The sequence below is a fragment of the Oncorhynchus mykiss genome, chromosome 8 (assembly GCF_057628025.1).
Source record: "Oncorhynchus mykiss isolate SJ-2025 chromosome 8, ASM5762802v1, whole genome shotgun sequence".
NCBI classification, from domain to species: Eukaryota; Metazoa; Chordata; class Actinopteri; order Salmoniformes; family Salmonidae; genus Oncorhynchus; species Oncorhynchus mykiss.
In genome coordinates this window covers 40,341,003-40,360,814 of record NC_143029.1, presented here as the reverse complement: position 1 = coordinate 40,360,814, position 19,812 = coordinate 40,341,003, and the positions used below count along the sequence as shown (strand labels likewise).

Below are 19,812 nucleotides of genomic sequence, written 5' to 3'. Positions count from 1 at the left end.
CCTGAACTCGATCATAAAGTCTGCCACACTGCGAGCTCCTTGGCGAAGAGTGAACAAACGTTTAGCTGCGTCCTTACCTCGGACTGGATGATCAAAAAGCCTTCTCAGCTCTCCCGTGAATTCCTGGTATGAAGACATGCAGGTCCCCTGTCGTTCCCAAACGGCTGAAGCCCATTCCAGAGCTCTTCCACGCAGCAGTTCAATAACAAAGGCTATCCTAGCCTTGTCAGTGGCGTAAGAATGGGGCTGCAGATCAAACACTAACCCACACTGCATAAGAAACGAACGGCATCTTCCCAAATCCCCTTCATATTTATCAGGCGTCGGTACCTTGGGTTCACGGAAGGAAAACGCATCAGGCACGGCAGGTGAGATGGGTGAAACAGGTGGTGAATGAATTGCCAGCAAACTGAGCTGATCCTGGATCTGTGTCAAGCTAGCAGATAATTTCTGGATTGCAACCGCTATCTCCTGTAGCTCCGTCCTGTGTTGTCCCAATGTCTTCCCCTGCTGGGTAATGGCATGGCAAACGGAATCCAGGTCCGCTGGGTTCATTCTTGGCCGGATCGTTCTGTCACGTTTCTTCAAAGTCGAACCCAGAAGCAGACCAGGACAAGGAGAGTAGGAAAAAGGTGAGTATTTATTTACAAGTGAATGGGTAGATATATCCAGGTGGTGTAGCGGGTAGCGGTGATGAGTTGATGGGAGTAAATAGGTGGATCCAATGGGGAAGCGGAATCTTCTGACAACCAGGCGGGAATGGGGTAAATGATCCGGGTGAGTAATGTTCATGGCTAACGATCCGGCAGGGAATGGATGTCAGGCCCGGGCTTATGAAGAGGAGAGATGATGATCAGGACCAGGTGTGCAGATAGCTGATGGGATACAGGTGCGGGTAATCAGAAACCCCAACTGGCTACATTGCCCGGCAACCAGACAGGGTGCGTTCCAGGACGCCGGAAAAACTCTCCAGGACAGAATATAGGCAAAAAACAGACTCAGGAAACGGGATTCGTGACACTTATTGAGAGATGATTGTAGGAGGCAAGTCTCTCTGTCTGTCAAAGGAGGCCAGGCTTTAAGTAAATGACATCACCCACCTGAAATAAGAGACCAGCTGAGTCTTAAGAGGATAGCAGCACATTTCCAGACCCAGGTGATAATATGTATGCGTGTGTGTGTGCGCTGTATGCTTTATGTGTGTACATTTTCAGTGTGTGTGTGTGTGTGTGTGTTTGTGTGTGCTCATGTATGTGTGTGGGGCGCATTTCCATATAAAAAACTCCATGAGCACTAGCATGTGAGGTTCATAGGAGCAAATAAAATATGGTGTCAAATTAAAGCTAAGAAGAAATAAAGGCATATATAAATAAATAAAAATCCTAAAAATGTGAAATAAGCAAAGGCTTTGATCTCTGGTCGAACGGATAGAAAAGGGGTACTTAGAAAAAACATAGCAGAAAAAGTCTTAAAAGGTATTAGAAATACAGTATATCAAAACACAATCATGTTAAAGAAAAGATGGCTGCCAACTAATATCAACATTTATATTTAGTTCTGCAGAAATTATTTGCCTCCTGTAATTTTATGAAATATTGTCAAGTGTCTTGTCATTCTGTTACCAAAGACCCACATTTCTTTAAGATATTTTAAAATGTTATTTTTTAATGAGGAGGAAGGATCATTAAAGTTCACAGAAGTAACAAGTAAAGGTAGACCTATCAATTACCTATAGTGTTTTTACTGATCGTTTGGTTTATGATTTATTACGTGATTAAAACGCGTCATTCTGTTAACAAATCGGTAACAGAATTGTCCCATAATTTATGACAGAAGGACTGCAACTAAATTGTCTACAATCGGATTTCATAGTAGTCACGTTGAGGTCTTCTCGGGTCCAAAAAACGAGACCCGAACCCTATTGGACACACTATATTTTTACCCAACCCCGACATCACCTAGTCATTAAAAACAAAATCTATACCTAATCCGAGGTGGACGATCCGACCCAAAACATGTCAGAGAATCGGATCTAGCCTGGTTGCAGCCTCTGTTCAGCTATTACATTCCACTTGCCACTCCTGTCATTTTCCAAAGAGAAATTATATCATCAATGATCTTGAGGAGAACAGAGGATTTGAACATGATTCGATAACCATAACAGCTTTTATCAAATCACAATGTTTATGCACATTAGACTGACAGGAAAGCTTAACACATATATTTGATTGGAAACATTCTTAACATTGGGCATTCTAACATTGGCCTAATAGATTTTATTGTAAAAATAAACATTGGGCGCGGGGTGAACAGAGCTTTCCCCTTTAATGCCTTTTTACCACCTGCCAATGTGATCACATCACACCAGTTCAATGTGTAAATGATGCAGCCTATTTTATATACAAGTAAGTACAAGGTGCTTCTTTCCTCAAATATGCAGTACTGGTCAAAAGTTTGGACACACCTACTCATTCCAGTGTTTTTCTACATTGTAGAAAAATAGTGAAGACATCAGCACTATGAAATAACACATATGGAACCATGTAATAACCAAAAAAGTGTTAAAGAAATCAAAATATATGCTTCATGGTGGGAACCACACATGCAGAGATCATCCGTTCACCTACTCTGCGTCTCACAAAGACACGGCGGTTGGAACCAAAAATCTGTTTACTTACAGTGCCTTGCGAAAGTATTCGGCCCCCTTGAACTTTGCGACATTTTGCCACATTTCAGGCTTCAAACATAAAGATAAAAAACTGTATTTTTTTGTGAAGAATCAACAACAAGTGGGACACAATCATGAAGTGGAACGACATTTATTGGATATTTCAAACTTTTTTAACAAATCAAAAACTGAAAAATTGGGCGTGCAAAATTATTCAGCCCCCTTAAGTTAATACTTTGTAGCGCCACCTTTTGCTGCGATTACAGCTGTAAGTCGCTTGGGGTATGTCTCTATCAGTTTTGCACATCGAGAGACTGACATTTTTTCCCATTCCTCCTTGCAAAACAGCTCGAGCTCAGTGAGGTTGGATGGAGAGCATTTGTGAACAGTAGTTTTCAGTTCTTTCCACAGATTCTCGATTGGATTCAGGTCTGGACTTTGACTTGGCCATTCTAACACCTGGATATGTTTATTTTTGAACCATTCCATTGTAGATTTTGCTTTATGTTTTGGATCATTGTCTTGTTGGAAGACAAATCTCCGTCCCAGTCTCAGGTCTTTTGCAGACTCCATCAGGTTTTCTTCCAGAATGGTCCTGTATTTGGCTCCGTCCATCTTCCCATCAATTTTAACCATCTTCCCTGTCCCTGCTGAAGAAAAGCAGGCCCAAACCATGATGCTACCACCACCATGTTTGACAGTGGGGATGGTGTATTCAGCTGTGTCGCTTTTACGCCAAACATAACGTTTTGCATTGTTGCCAAAAAGTTCAATTTTGGTTTCATCTGACCAGAGCACCTTCTTCCACATGTTTGGTGTGTCTCCCAGGTGGCTTGTGGCAAACTTTAAACGACCCTTTTTATGGATATCTTTAAGAAATGGCTTTATTCTTGCCACTCTTCCATAAAGGCCAGATTTGTGCAATATACAACTGATTGTTGTCCTATGGACAGAGTCTCCCACCTCAGCTGTAGATCTCTGCAGTTCATCCAGAGTGATCATGGGCCTCTTGGCTGCATCTCTGATCAGTCTTCTCCTTGTATGAGCTGAAAGTTTAGAGGGACGGCCAGGTCTTGGTAGATTTGCAGTGGTCTGATACTCCTTCCATTTCAATATTATCGCTTGCACAGTGCTCCTTGGGATATTTAAAGCTTGGGAAATCTTTTTGTATCCAAATCCGGCTTTAAACTTCTTCACAACAGTATCTCGGACCTGCCTGGTGTGTTCCTTGTTCTTCATGATGCTCTCTGCGCTTTTAACGGACCTCTGAGACTATCACAGTGCAGGTGCATTTATACGGAGACTTGATTACACACAGGTGGATTGTATTTATCATCATTAGTCATTTAGGTCAACATTGGATCATTCAGAGATCCTCACTGAACTTCTGGAGAGAGTTTGCTGCACTGAAAGTAAAGGGGCTGAATAATTTTGCACGCCCAATTTTTCAGTCTTTGATTTGTTAAAAAAGTTTGAAATATCCAATAAATGTCGTTCCACTTCATGATTGTGTCCCACTTGTTGTTGATTCTTCACAAAAAAATACAGTTTTATATCTTTATGTTTGAAGCCTGAAATGTGGCAAAAGGTCGCAAAGTTCAAGGGGGCCTAATACTTTCGCAAGGCACTGTACTAATGGTGCTGCCTACTCCAAATGACTCATTGTGAGCAAAAATATTTCATGGTACAGACGCATATATTTCATGGCCTTCTAGGCAGAGTAACAAAGAAACAGCAATATCAGACTGGACAATATAAATAAAAGATTAAAAATGGGCAAAAGACCACAGACATTGGACAGGGGAAACTCTGCCTAGAAGGCCAGCATCCCGGAGTCGCCACTTCACTGTTGACGTCGAGACTGGTGTTTTGCAGGTACTATTTAATAAAGCTGCCAGTTGAGGACTTGTGAGGCATCCGATTCTCAAACTAGACACTCTAATGTACTTGTCCTCTTGCTCAGTTGAGCACCAGGGCCTCCCACTCCTCTATTCTGGTTAGAGTCAGTTTGCTCTGTTTTGTGACGGGAGTAGTACACAGCGTTGTACGATATCTTCTTTTTCTTGGCAATTTCTCGCATGGAATAGCCTTCATTTCATTCAACAAGAATAGACCGACGAGTTTCAGAAGAAAGTCCTTTGTTTCTGGCCATTTTGAGCCTGTAATCGAACCCACAAATGCTGATGCTCAAGATACTCACAACACAAGTTTTATTGCTTCTTTAATCAGAACAACAGTTTTCAGCTGTCCTAACATAATTGCAAAATGATTTTCAAATGATCAATTAGCCTTCTAAAATGATGAACTTGGATTAGCTAACACAACGTGCCATTGGAACACAAGAGTGATGGTTGCTGATAATGGGCCTCTGTACACCTATGTACATATTCCATTTTTTTTAAATCAGCCGTTTCAAGCTACAATAGTAATTTACAACATTAACAATGTCTACACTGTATTTCTGATAAATATGATGTTATTTTAAATTTAAAAAAAATAGCTTTTCTTTCCAAAACAAGTACATTTCTAAGTGACCCCAAACTTTTGAGCAGTAGTGTATACAACAATCTCAGCTCTGTAGATTTATCTGCAAAGAGACATAATCCATAGATAATTTATTCTGGTATTGCCACTATGTAGCTTATTTCTGGTCAGAGCTTCAGGAATGGTTAAAAAAAATATCACAACATGCACTTAAAATGAACCTTACAAATAGCAGTGTTGGGTGACTTGGAAAGTCATAGTCAGTCAATAAACAATATAATAATACTCATAGTAAAGGTTTTGTCATGACATCCACCGAAGGTGGCTCCTCTTCCTGTTCGGGTGGTGCTCGGCGGTCGTCGTCGCCGGCCTACTAGCTGCCACCGATCCGTTTTTCCTTTTCATTTGTGTCGGTCTGTATTGTTTACACCGGTGTCTGATTTAGTTGATTTTCAGTGGGTATATTTACCTCTGCTGCCTGCTAGTCTTTGTGCGGGATTGTTTGTCTGTGGTGACGTTATTTAGGGGTGCATGTCTGCACCACAGGGTTTCTTTTCTCACGGCAGTTGTGCCCGTTAGGTATTGAGTTTAGGGGTAGAGGTTTCTCCTCTGTGTGTAGCGCTTTATTTCCCTGTGTGTGTGGCAACCTCGTTTGGCCGTGTTTCAGTCCCATGTTGTATTGTGTTTTGGACTGCTCATTAAACTATTTTGCCACTGGGAATTCCTTGCTCTCCTGCTCCTGATTCATCATCTTTAGCTCACAATCTGTGGATACTATACGATTAGAAAGTTCAAAATGTTGGTAAAACATCACAGCACAATTGAAGAATATATGGCACATGGAAACCAAACAATGGTGGTCTATGGTGATAGGTGGGAAGGGCTGAGAGTGACTGAGGGTTAGGATTAAAGAGTTTATGTTTGGTAATGTTGTGTTTGGTATTATTGTTATGTGAATTCTTTATATTTATTTCTTTATTTTTATTTCACCTTTATTTAACCAGGTAGGCTAGTTGAGAACAAGTTCTCATTTACAATTGCGACCTGGCGAAGATAAAGCAAAGCAGTTCGACACATACAACACAGAGTAAAACAAACATACGGTCAATAATACAAGTAGAAAAATACAGTAGAAAAATAAGTCTTTATACAATGTGAGCAAATGAGGTGAGATAAGGGAGGTAAAGGCAAAAAAAGGCCATGGTGGCGAAATACAATATAGCAAGTAAAACACTGGAATGGTAGATTTGCAGTGGAAGAAAGTGCAAAGTAGAAATAATGGGGTGCAAAGGAGCAAAATAAATAAATAAATAAATACAGTAGGGGAAGAGGTAGTTGTTTGGGCTAAATTATAGATGGGCTATGTACAGGTGCAGTAATCTGTGAGCTGCTCTGACAGCTGGTGCTTAAAGCTAGTGAGGGAGATAAGTGTTTCCAGTTTCAGAGATTTTTGTATTTCGTTCCAGTCATTGATAGCAGAGAACTGGAAGGAGAGGCGGCCAAAGGAAGAATTGGTTTTGGGGGTGACCAGAGAGATATACCTGCTGGGGCACGTGCTACAGGTGGGTGCTGCTATGGTGACCAGCGAGCTGAGATAAGGGGGGACTTTACCGAGCAGGGTCTTGTAGATGACCTGGAGCCAGTGGGTTTGGAGACGAGTATGAAGCGAGGGCCAGCCAACGAGAGCGTACAGGTCACAGTGGTGGGTAGTATATGGGGCTTTGGTGACAAAACGGATGGCACTGTGATAGACTGCATCCAATTTAATGAGTAGGGTATTGGAGGCTATTTTGTAAATGACATTGCTGAAGTCGAGGATCGGTAGGATGGTCAGTTTTACGAGGGTATGTTTGGCAGCATAAGTGAAGGATGCTTTGTTGTGAAATAGGAAGCCAATTCTAGATTTAACTTTGGATTGTAGATGTTTGATGTGAGTCCGGAAGGAGAGTTTACGGCCTAACCAGACACCTAGGTATTTGTAGTTGTCCACGTATTCTAAGTCAGAACTGTCCAGAGTAGGGATGCTGGACGGGCGGGCAGGTACAGGCAGCGATCGGTTGAAGAGCATGCATTTTGTTTTACTTGTATTTAAGAGCAGTTGGAGGCCATGGAAGGAGAGTTGTATGGCATTGAAGCTCGTCGGGAGGGTTGATAACACAGTGTCCAAAGAAGGGCCAGAAGTATACCGAATGGTGTCGTCTGTGTAGGGGTGGATCAGAGACTCAACAGCAGCAAGAGCGACATCATTGATGTATACAGAGAAGAGAGTCAGCCCAAGAATTGAACCCTGTGGCACCCCCATAGAGACTGCCAGAGGCCCGGACAACAGGCCCTCCGATTTGACACACTGAACTCTATCAGAGAAGTAGTTGGTGAACCTAGCGAGGCAATCATTTGAGAAACCAAGGCTATCAAGTCTGCCGATGAGGATGTGGTGATTGACAGAGTCGAATGCCTTGACCAGGTCAATGAATACGGCTGCACAGTATTGTTTCTTATCAATGGCGGTTAAGATATCGTTTAGGACCTTGAGCGTGGCTGAGGTGCACCCATGACCAGCTCTGAAACCAGATTGCATAGTGGAGAAGGTGTGGTGGGATTCAAAATGGTCGGTAATCTGTTTGTTGACTTGGTTTTCGAAGACCTTTGAAAGGCAGGGTAGGATAGATATAAGTCTGTAGCAGTTTGGGTCAAGAGTGTCCCCCCCTTTGAAGCGGGGGATGACCGCAGCTGCTTTCCAATTTTTGGGAATCTCAGACAACACAAAAGAGAGGTTGAACAGGCTAGTAATAGGGGTTGCAACAATTTAGGCAGATCATTTTAGAAAGAAAGGGTCCAGATTGTCTAGACCGGCTGATTTGTAGGGGTCCAGATTTTGCAGCTCTTTCAGAACATCAGCTGACTGGATTCGGGAGAAAGAGAAATGGGGAAGGCTTGGGCGAGTTGCTGTGGGGGGTGCAGTGCTGTTGACCGGGGTAGGGGTAGCCAGGTGGAAAGCATGGCCAGCCGTAGAAAAATTCTTATTGAAATTCTCAATTATAGTGGATTTATCGGTGGTGACAGAGTTTCCTATCCTCAGTGCAGTGGGCAGCTGGGAGGAGGTGTTCTTATTCTCCATGGACTTTACAGTGTCCCAGAACTTTTTTGAGTTTGTGTTGCAGGAAGCAAATTTCTGCTTGAAAAAGCTAGCCTTGGCTTTTCTAACTGCCTATTGGTTTCTAACTTCCCTGAAAAGTTGCATATCACGGGGGCTGTTTGATGCGAATGCAGAATGCCATAGGATGTTTTTGTGTTGGTTAAGGGCAGTCAGGTCTGGAGAGAACCAAGGGCTATATCTGTTCCTGGATCTAAATTTCTTGAATGGGGCATGCTTATTTAAGATGGTGAGGGAGGCATAAAAAAAACAGGCATCCTCTACTGACAGGATGAGTTCAATATCCTTCCAGGATACCCAGGCCATTTAAAGGAACCGGTGAGGAAAAATCCCAGAACCACACGGGGGGACCTAGTGAATGACCTGTAGAGAGCTGTGACCAAAGTAACAAATCCTACCATCAGTAACACACTACGCCGCCAGGGACTCAAATCCTGCAGTGCCAGACGTGTCCCCCTGCTTAAGCCAGTACTTGTCCAGTCCCGTCTGAAGTTTGCTAGAGTGCATTTGGATGATCCAGAAGAAGATTGGGAGAATGTCATATGGTCAGATGAAACCAAAATATAACTTTTTGGTAAAAACTCAACTTGTCATGTTTGGAGGACAAAGAATGCTGAGTTGCATCCAAAGAACACCATACCTACTGTGAAGCATGGGGGTGGAAACATCATGCTTTGGGGCTGTTTTTCTGCAAAGGGACCAGGACGACTGATCCGTGTAAAGGAAAGAATGAATGGGGCCATGTATCGTGAGATTTTGAGTGAAAACCTCCTTCCATCAGCAAGTGCATTGAAGATGAAACCTGGCTGGGTCTTTCAGCATGACAATGATCCCAAACACACCGCCCGGGCAACGAAGGAGTGGCTTCGTAAGAAGCATTTCAAGGTCCTGAAGTGGCCTAGCCAGTCTCCAGATCTCAACCCATAGAAAATCTTTGGAGGGAGTTGAAAGTCTGTGTTGCCCAGCAACAGCCCCAAAACATCACTGCTCTAGAGGAGATCTGCATGGAGGAATGGGCCAAAATACCAGCAACAGTGTGTGAAAACCTTGTGAAGACTTTTGACCTCTTGTCATTGCCAACAAAGGGTATATAACAAAGTATTGAGATAAACTTTTGTTATTGACCAAATACTTATTTTCCACCATAATTTGCAAATAAATTTATAAAAAATCCTACAATGTGATTTTCTGGATTTTATTTTCTAATTTTGTCTGTCATAGTTGAAGTGTACCGATGATGAAAATTACAGGCCTCTCTCATATTTTTAAGTGGGAGAACTTGCACAATTGGTGGCTGACTAAATACTTTTTTTGCCCCACTGTATGTCAAATGTTTATGCAAAATGTGTATGTAAAAAACTAAAAGGTGTGTGGTGGATGGGTATATTTTGTATTTTTTTTATGTAAAAAACATATACATACATTTAATATACATATACATACATATAATACATACACATATATATATATATATACACATATATACACGTATATATATATATATACACATATATACACATATATATACATATACATACAGTGAGGAGAACAAGTATTTGATACACTGCCGATTTTGCAGGTTTTCCTACTTACAAAGCATGTAGAGGTCTGTAATTTTATCATAGGTACAGTTCAACTGTGAGAGACGGGATCTAAAACCAAAATCCAGAAAATCACATTGTATGATTTTTAAGTAATTCATTTGCATTTTATTGCATGACATAAGTATTTGATACATCAGAAAAGCAGAACTTAATATTTGGTACAGAAACCTTTGTTTGCAATTACAGAGATCATATGCTTCCTGTAGTTCTTGACCAGGTTTGCACACACTGCAGCAGGGATTTATTAGGGCTTTTTTGAGAGAGAGAGAGAGAGAGAGAGAGAGAGACAGAGAGAGAGAGAGAGAGAGAGAGAGAGAGAGAGACTTTTTGACTTTTGGTCTTTCTTTATTGAAACATTCTCAATTCATTTAAAACTCACCCCCCCCCCCCCCACCCCTAAAATAAAAAATAAAAATATATCCTCTACCACATGATACAAATCACCATACACAAAAACCCTCTCCTACAACCGTATATCCAAAACATCTTCCCCAGCAATACAGACAGCCCCCCCAACACACCATATCTCCTCAAACATCTCCACACATTTGATCATTTTATAGAACTCAAACTCAACCCTAAGGCGCGCAGAGACCATCCCATTAAACAGTAGTAAAGGGTCTGTTATACCCCCACCTTTAACCCTGTTCCTCCTTGTTAGCCAAATAGCTAACTTTGCCTGAGCAAACAGAAAATTCAACAAAACACATTTTTCTTTCTCCTTACTCGAATACCTGTATCCCATTATAAACATCCCAACAGCAAAAACCACCCCCAACCTGTCACACAGACATTCCAACAGAGACATTAATGGCATTAACCTGGTGCACACAGAAAACACATGAATTACAGTTTATTTCATTTGACAGAAAGGACACCCCTGCCCAATTCCCGGATCAACCCGTGCCAACCAGCTGTTAGTGGCCAGGGCTCCATGAAGAACCCTCCACTGGAGGTCCCCTGACCTCTTTGGTACTGGGGGTTTGTAGAGCGCCCTCCATCGAAAACCCACCATACTCTCCGCCCCACATACCCCCTGCCACTGATGTGCCTTCACTCCTGTTAGGCTTCTAATGCTCCTAACCTTAACGCAGAGGTTGTATAGGGCTTTACCTCCCACCCCCTCAAACTCCCCCAGGCTCGGAGTGTTAAAATCTAACAAGTCCTCCAGACCCCCTTGCCAGTCTCCAGTCTCTGCCGTCACCTGCAGTGGCGGGAACATTGGTGGCCCCTCTCCCTTTGGCCTCTCAAACACCCCCCTTACCGGCTCAGACAGTGCCTCCTGGACCTCCTCCAGGAATCTTTCCAGCAGCCTAAGAGACGTTATTCCTGTTTGTTGCGCCAAGACCTCCGGGGTTTTCCACCCCTCCTCTCCCAGCAGTCTCAGGTCACCCAGCCTTTGTAAACCTCCTGCCATCAGTTGCCTCTGCAGGGTGGCCGACTGAACCGATCTCAAAGGGATGGCTGGGTTGTGGAAGATAGGCTCCTCCCACACCCACTGCCCAGGCTCCACGCCCCCTTCTCGTGTGGGCCTTAGCAGCTGCCAGGCCCTCAGCACCACAGAGTAAAACTCTGAGAGACCTGCTGTACTCAGCCTCTCCAGCTTCATGAGGAACAGCTGCCGGTCCAACCCTAATCCGCCAGCTCTCCTCAGCAGCGCGCATGCTGGTTCCCTCCAGCCAACATCAGTGTGGTACAGCAGTCTCTGCACCGCCTTTAGTCGGAAAGCAGCCATCCTGCTCTCCAGTTCCACCAAGCCCTGTCCTCCTTCGTGGACGGTCATGTACAAAACTGCTGCCTTCAGCCAGTGATGTCCCGACCAAAAGAAGTCCACCAGCTTGCGTTGCAGGTCTGCAAGCAGACCGGCGGGGGGGTTGAGGACAGCCAGTTTATGCCACAAGGAAGATGCCACCAGGTTGTTGATTATCAGCACCCTCCCTCTATATGACACTTGGGACAGGAGCCACCTCCACCTGGCCAGTCTTGACACCACTGCCTGTGACAGCCCCTCCCAGTTCTTGCTGACCCACCTCTCCGAGCCCAGGTACACCCCCAACACTTTAAGCCCTTCACAACCCCACTGCAAACCCCCTGGAAGCAGAGGAGGAGCCCCATGTTACATGCCCCACATAACAGAGCTTTGCTCTTGCCCCAGTTTACCTTAGCTGATGAAGCTCCCTCGTACACCTTCAGACTGGTCTCTAGTTCCTGCATATCTTGCCCATCCCTGACCATCACAGAAACATCATCTGCATATGCTGAGACTGCTATTCCTGTCACCACATCCATGCCTATCCAGCACACTCCCCGCAGTCTCCTGCGTAGCAGTCCTAAAAAAGGCTCAATGGCTAGTGTGTACAGCTGCCCAGATAGAGGGCATCCTTGTCTAATACCCCGTCTCACCCAGACTGGCCTACTGAGCCCCCCTCCCACCTTAACCATACATGACGCCCCAGCATACAACAGCTTCACACAGGTCACAAAACTCTTCCCAAACCCAAACACAGACATCACATTAAACAGATACTCATGATCCACTCTATCAAAAGCCTTCTCTTAATCTAAAGAGACCAGTCCAAAGTTCACATTAGAACCTCTCGACAAATCCAACATGTCCCTAATCAAGAACAAGTTGTCCGTGATTGAGCGTCCCGGTACACAATATGTCTGGTCCTTGTGTATTATAGAGTCCAGATGGGACTTCAGTCTGTTAGAGAGGACCTTGGCAAAAATCTTGTAGTCCGCACAGAGTAATGCCACAGGCCTCCAGTTCTTAAGTTCACACAAGTCCCCTTTTTTGGGCAGGAGAGTCAGAGCCGCCCGACGGCAGCTCATCGGCAAACTTCCTACCCTGACGCATTCACGCAACACGCAAAATAAATCCTGTCCAATTGTTCCCCAGAATTTTTTGTAAAATTCCACTGGAAGTCCATCGACCCCAGGTGCACGACCGGGGGACATCTGGGTTACTGCCTCTGCCAGTTCATGTGACAACAGAGGAATGTCCATTTCATCCCTCTGTGCCCGAGAGAGCTTAGGGAGTCCTGCGAACAAGACCTGAGCACACATAGGATCACACATTTCTGCCCTATACAATTCAGTATAAAACTCCACAGTCCGCTCCCGCATCTCCCCCACCACAGAGGTCACCCGCCCATCAGACAGCCGTAGACAATGCATACCCTTGGCTTCACTGCTCTGTCTTTCCAAACCAAAGAAGAAGGAGCTGGGAGCATCCATCTCCTTGAGCATGGAGAACCTAGCTCTTACAAGTGCTCCCTTTGCTTTAACCTGGAAAAAACTGCCCAGGTCCCTACGTAATTCGGCTAAGTTAGCCTGGAGGCCTACATTGCCTTGCCCCACCATCTCTACCTCCATCTCACTAATACACCGCTCTAGTTCCCCCAATACTCTCCTAGCCTCTGAGGATGAGAGAGCAGTATACTGTTGACAGAAAAGCCGAATTTGCACTTTCCCCACATCCCACCATTGACTCAGAGACTCATACTCCTCTCTTCGCTGCCCCCATCTTTCCCAAAAAGTCTGGAAACCTGAGCAAAAAGTGGCATCTTGTAAGAGCTTTACATTGAACTTCCAATAAGATGCCTGCCGGGGCCCTGGTGAAATAGACAGCCGAGCCATGGTTATGTGGTGATCCGAAAACCCCACTGGGAGAATGGTAGCACCCAGCAGCCTATTGCTCTGATTCCTGGACATGTAAAAGCGATCAAGTCGAGCTGCACTCACCCTAGCCCCAAAAACCTTCACCCACATATACTGTCTTGTGTTTGGATGTTTAGTTCTCCAAACATCCACTAGGTCAAACTGATTAAAGATATCCCTTAACACTCCCACTGACACTGAATGAGGCTCTTCCCCATTTCTGTCTTTTGTAAAATCCATTGTACAGTTCCAGTCACCTCCGATCACCAGCGTCTCCTCAGGCGCTACTTGTGAGAGTTCCTGTCTAAGACTCCCAAATAGAACCCCTCTTTCTCTCCCTGTGTTAGGCGCATACACATTTATAAAGACAAAACACATGTTGTTAATTTCTGCTTTAACAACAAGCAACCTACCCCTACACACCTCCTTTGAGGAGCAAATTTTTACAGCCAGACCAGGTGCAAAAAGGACTGCCACCCCTGCACTAAGATTTGTCCCATGGCTCAACACACTTGCCCCTTTCCACCAGAGCCCCCAATCAACTTCATTCACCACATCACTATGCGTCTCCTGCAGAAACAACACCTGTACTTTTTTTTGTTTTACATATTCACCCAACACACTCCTCTTTCCCGCATCTCTGGCGCCATTTATATTGAGCGAGCCTACCCGAAGAGTCTCCATAAGAAGTGGGAGAAAAGCCAGCAGAGAAATAGACCAATAGCAAAGCTCAAAAAGCCCCAGTGTCAGTAAGAAATTAAACATCTAAACAGTGTCTGAAGGTAAACCTTTACGCACTGTTGTGACCCACTTCCTCAACCTAAACCGTTTCCTGGGTGAGAGGACACCATGCCCCTCATTTCTCATAGCATGTTGTACTGATCTTACAAACTTCCTAGGATCAGGAAAAAAAGCCTCAAGATTAACTTTTTTCCCCTTAGTCTCATTCAGGAACCTTGTCAGTTCTCTCAACGTGTACTTAGACCCCTCGGGTTGACTGGCTGTCAGCTCCGGGCCAATTGAAGAGGAGTCTGAAAAAAATAACTCCTCATCCTCTTCCTCAGACTCACTTTCCTCCTCTTCTCTATCTCCCACCCTGACCACCTGCCCTTTCTCTCTGGTTAGGGCCTCACCCACAGCAACAGGCAACATTTCCATGGTGCCTTTGTCCACACCCTTTTTCTTTTTCCTCTTGACACCCTCCTCCTCCCCCCCTAATCTCTTACACTTCCCCACTATACTCTCCTCATCCACTAGAATTACCTGACTAGACGCAGTATCATCTGCACCACCCTCCATAGCATGACTAGGGCCAGCCTCAGCTACACCACCCTCCATAGCATGACTAGGGCCAGCCTCAGCTACACCACCCTCCATAGCATGACTCGGCCCAGCATTATCTGCACCACCCTCCATAGCATGACTCTGCCCAGCATCATCTGCACCGCCCTCCATAGCATGTCTAGGCCCAGCCTCAGCTACCCCACCATCTCTAGCCTGACTAGACCCAGCCTCTGCTTCTCCACCATCTCTAGCCTGACTAGACCCAGCCTCCACTACCCTACCATCTCTAGCCTGACTAGACCCAGCCTCTGCTTCTCCACCATCTCTAGCCTGACTAGACCCAGCCTCCACTACCCTACCATCTCTAGCCTGACTAGGCCCAGCCTCATCTACACCACCATCTCTAGACTGACTAGGCCCAGCCTCTGCTATCTGCATCTCCTTACCCCCTGCATTTTGACCTCGATTTCCCCCACCTGCCGTTGTACCCTCACCTTGTCTATGGCCTTTATGTGGGCACGCAAAACTCTTGTGCCCCAAATCCCCACATTCAAAACACCGTAGACTATCTGTGCTGGCAAAACCGGCATAGAGCCCCTCCCCATGCCTCACTTTAAAATGCACATTTAGCTGTTGCTCATTATTGTTCAGAAACATAAACACTTGCCTCCTGAACGAAACAACGTGCTTAACGGCATCTGCCTGAAAACCTGCTGACAGTACACGGAAACCGCTAGCAAACTTACCAAAACGACTCAGCTCTTTCCTAATTTGATCATCCGTAATAAACGGAGGCAAATTTGCCACTACAACTCTTGTTGAAGGGGTAGAGAGAGGTGAAATTGACACCAACACATCCCTTACAAATATTCCGCTAGCAATTAGCCTACCGACCAAATTAGCCCTTTTCATGAACACAACCACAGCTTTGTTCATTCTAGAAGCAGAATGTATAAACTCAGCTCCTACCTGTTCACCGACCGCGAGCAGAACCTCCTCCACCTTAACTCCGTTCTCAGGAACACACCTGAATCCATGCTGTATCGACAGCGTCTCCTCCGCGCTAGGCTGAGAAGCCATTGCGCACACTACACCTTCCAACCCCCAGGAAAGTTACTCTGTCCTCTTCCACCCTAACTTTGAAAAAAAAAACTTTGGATACCGCTAAAACAAATATTTAATTAACCCTCCACCATAGAAAATAACATGTAAATAAAAGAATCAAGAAAGTTAGTTAGGATAGAGCTTTCCACACCAAACACTCAAACTCCAAAAAACTCCCAGCATGCACCGAAAGAGAGAGAGAGAGAGAGAGAGAGAGAGAGAGAGAGAGAGAGAGAGAGAGAGAGAGAGAGAGAGAGAGAGAGAGAGAGAGAGAGAGAGAGAGAGAGAGAGAGAGAGAGAGAGAGAGAGAGAGAGAGAGAGAGAGAGAGAGAGAGAGAGAGAGAGAGAGAGAGAGAGAAAATTACTGCATGGTCGGAACTATAAACTATATAACATCTGCTAACCATGTGTATGTGACAAATCAAATTTGATTTGAGTAGGAATGGGAGGTGGTATCACAACTCAGGATATGATCCAGATGCAGACACAGGAGGCGGATAGTACAGTTCTCATAATATTCATTATTCAATGGGACAGGCCAGGGCAGGTCAAGGGTAGGCAGAGTTCAGTCATTTAGGGCAGAGTCAAAGAGGTACAGAATGGCAGGCAGGCTCAGGGTCAGGGCAAGCAGAGTGGTCAGTAGTCCAGGGCAGAGTCAATGAGGTACAGAACGGCAGGCAGGCTCAGAACCGGGAAGACTAGACAGACTTGAATACGGGAAACCACGACGACAAGACGAACTGGCAACAGACAAACAGAAAACAGGGAGACACCTGGTGGGGGGTGGAGACAAGTACAAGACGGGTGAAATAAATCAGGGTGTGACAGGTGCATCTCGTGTTGATAGCAAGCCCCAAACCTGATGGAGAGGTGTGTGTGAGTGGATTATGACACACGGATATATATATTATATATATCAAATTAATTGGTGCAATTGTTATTTTTCAGATTTGTGAAGATTGGGTACGCACTTGCACAGCAGTCAACATGCCCCTTTACAAAAGTGATCACCCCTCAATGAGGCAGTGTACTAAACATCCTCATCGCACCACTTGAAAAGGATACCTCGGAGAGAATGCATGCCTACCTCGCAGGGACAGTGTTTCTGGAGCAGTGTGACCATTCAACAGTTTCCATGGCGGTGGTGAAATGTCTACAAGACTACAATATCACCAATGATGACATCATGGTCTTTGACACAGACAATGCTGCGTACATGAAGAAAACCTACAAAGCTGCACCTCAGTCATTGTTCCCCATCTCCCTGCACATAACATGCATGGTTCCCATCATGAATCTGGTAGGGATTGCTTTCTGCAAAACTTTTGATCAGCTGAATGCATTCATGCTACGTTTTTCGCAGATGTTTTACCAGGCAGGGGCACTGAAAAGAAGATACCTTCCCTTCCTCACCACCAAACTGGCAGGACGGAAGAGAGCATCTATGGCTCCCAATGAGCAACACGCTGGAACTCATGGTTCTCAGCAGTGCAGTTCCACTCACAGCTGTTTGGCCTCTACAAGGGGTTCATAGAGATGGAAATAGAGGTATGATTTAAATCTACTTGCATTCTACAATTGCTTAAGTCATTGTCATGTATATCATTGTAATTATGCAGAAAAAAAGTGGCCTCCATTTTTTGAAAGCTATGATGGCATTTCACAGCGAGAATAAGTAATATTTCTTATGTTCCTGTTTTTTTTATTCCTGGTCATTCACAGGTGTGTGGCCGAGGTGACCCAACAGTCTGTAGAGAAACTCCCATGATATGCTACAAGACCAAGTGCTGGTTCAGTCGATGCAGATTCAGCTGAACATCATGGCAGACATGTTCAAAGTCATCCTGCAGCTTCTACACATCTTCCGGAGCAGACGCCCTGTGACAGCAAAGATCTTTCACTATTTAGAGGACTTGCAGATGAACATTGCAGCCATCAAAGAACTACAGCTTGTCACACTACTTAGACGCAGTTGACGACATACCCTGTGCTGTGAAAACAAAAATCTTGAGCACCGTTGAAGAGGCATACAGCAAAGCAGAGAAAAAACACCATGGCAAACTGTCAGATGGTCAGCCTGCCCTGGAGTTCCTCCAAGAAGTTAGGGTGTTTGATCCACGTCACATTGCGTTCACGGATGACAGAGTGTCCAGCTACAAGGCTATTCCAGGCTTCAGTAAGGTACCGAGAGATGAACTGGATGCCTACTTGACCAATGTCGGACCAGCAGCACTGAGAGCCACAGTGGGGTGGAGGATTTGGATATCTTCTGGTATGGACTTCAAGAGAGACTTCCTGTGCTGAGCACCCTGGCCAAACGCTGCAAAGATGCAGTCTCAAACTCAGCTGATGCTGAGCGAAGCAACAGTATCTACAAGCTTGTGTCGTCCAACCATAGGCGATCAACCTCTAACAACAACCTACGAGCCTTGGTCTTCATGTGCCACAACCAAGGACTCCACAGTGGAGCAATTGATATGGGAGGATGAGATGCAGGATGAAATTGATGATTACATTGAGATATAGGCCTAGATGAGCTAGGCCCTTGGTCACCCCCACCTCTCGTTATGTTCAGAAAAAGACGTGTTTAAAAAATAAAAATAAAAACAGCCCAAAAGAGCACCATGCGTCTAATTGTTTTCATGAAAGATGAACTCATATAATATCTGTCTTAATTACAGATTGGACCCCAGGTGTTTATTTTATCCTAGTTGAATATTTTTTAGTACCTACAGATTATGGGGGCATGCATTTTTTATGTTGGAACACTGAGCTAGCTTCCACCCTTTTTTTGTTCAGAAAACGAGCTGTTTGTTCAGGAAAATAAACCAAATTGAGCACTTTCAATGTTTCTAATTGTATCCCGCTTAAAATCGTCCTAAAACTGAGCACATATTACTTTTTATTGCTTTCTATTAAATGAACGTGAAAAAAAACCCATTGCAAAATGTATGGTCTGCATTTTTGGCTGCGGAAATTACAAAAAAAGTTTTGCGAAATCCTGGAGGGACTCATTATAATAATTTAAAGAAAATAGTCCCCCCGAGTGGCGCCGAGGTCTAAGCAACTGCATCGCAGTGCTAGAGGCATTACTACAGACCCGGGTTCATTCCTGGGCTGTGGCCGGGAGTCCCATAGGACGGGACAGAATTGGCCCAGTGTCGTTAGGGGGTTTGGCTGGTGGGGGTTTACTAGGCTCATCGCACCTTAGCGATTTCCTGTGATGGGTGCCAGTTGAACAGTTGAACTCTAACACATTGGTGCGGCTGGCTGGCGGGTGTTAAGGAGCATGGTTAGGCGGAGGATGCAGTACTCCACCTCCCGAACCTGTTGGGGAGCTGCAGGGATGAGACAAGACAAAAAATAAATACCTGTATGGCTGACTTAGGATCAGCCATAGGGCGGCGCACAATTGGCCCAGCGTCATCCTGGTTAGGGTTCAGCCGGTGTAGGCCGTCATTGTAAATAAGTTCTTATTAACTGACTTGCCTAATTTTTAAAATTAAAAATGACTAAAAAGAATACAACCCTGGTTTTCAACAGCTCATCATACCCACAAAGCAGTGTCCATTATTCTACATCTTGTTTGGGCTAGGATAACAGTACTTTAGTTCTCAGGGCGAGAGACATAACCACAAGATGGCTACTAGGGAGTTGTCTCACTTTGTCTTTCCTTGATTACTCAAATCCTATCTGCTCACCTGTACAATATCACAACTGTATTAGAATAGAAGGTACAGTTGAAGTCGGAAGTTTACAAACACCTTAGCCGAATATATTTAACAATATTTAACAATTTAATCCTTGTAAAAATTCCCTGTCTTAGGTCAGTTAAAATAAAGTGGTGATCC

The 19,812-nt window shown here is 44.7% G+C and overlaps 1 protein-coding gene and 1 non-coding gene across 2 annotated transcripts in view; one reads left to right on the top strand and one right to left on the bottom strand.

Annotated features, from left to right (window-relative positions):
* The window catches only part of usta (uronyl 2-sulfotransferase a), a 153,078-nt gene that overhangs the window by 97,823 nt on the left and 35,443 nt on the right, over positions 1-19,812 (bottom strand). The gene's annotated exons all lie outside the window — the stretch shown is intronic.
* Positions 16,910-18,581, top strand: LOC110512346 (uncharacterized). The gene is made up of 2 exons (XR_016497788.1): positions 16,910-17,509; positions 17,684-18,581. It is a non-coding gene; the product is annotated as an uncharacterized LOC110512346 (transcript).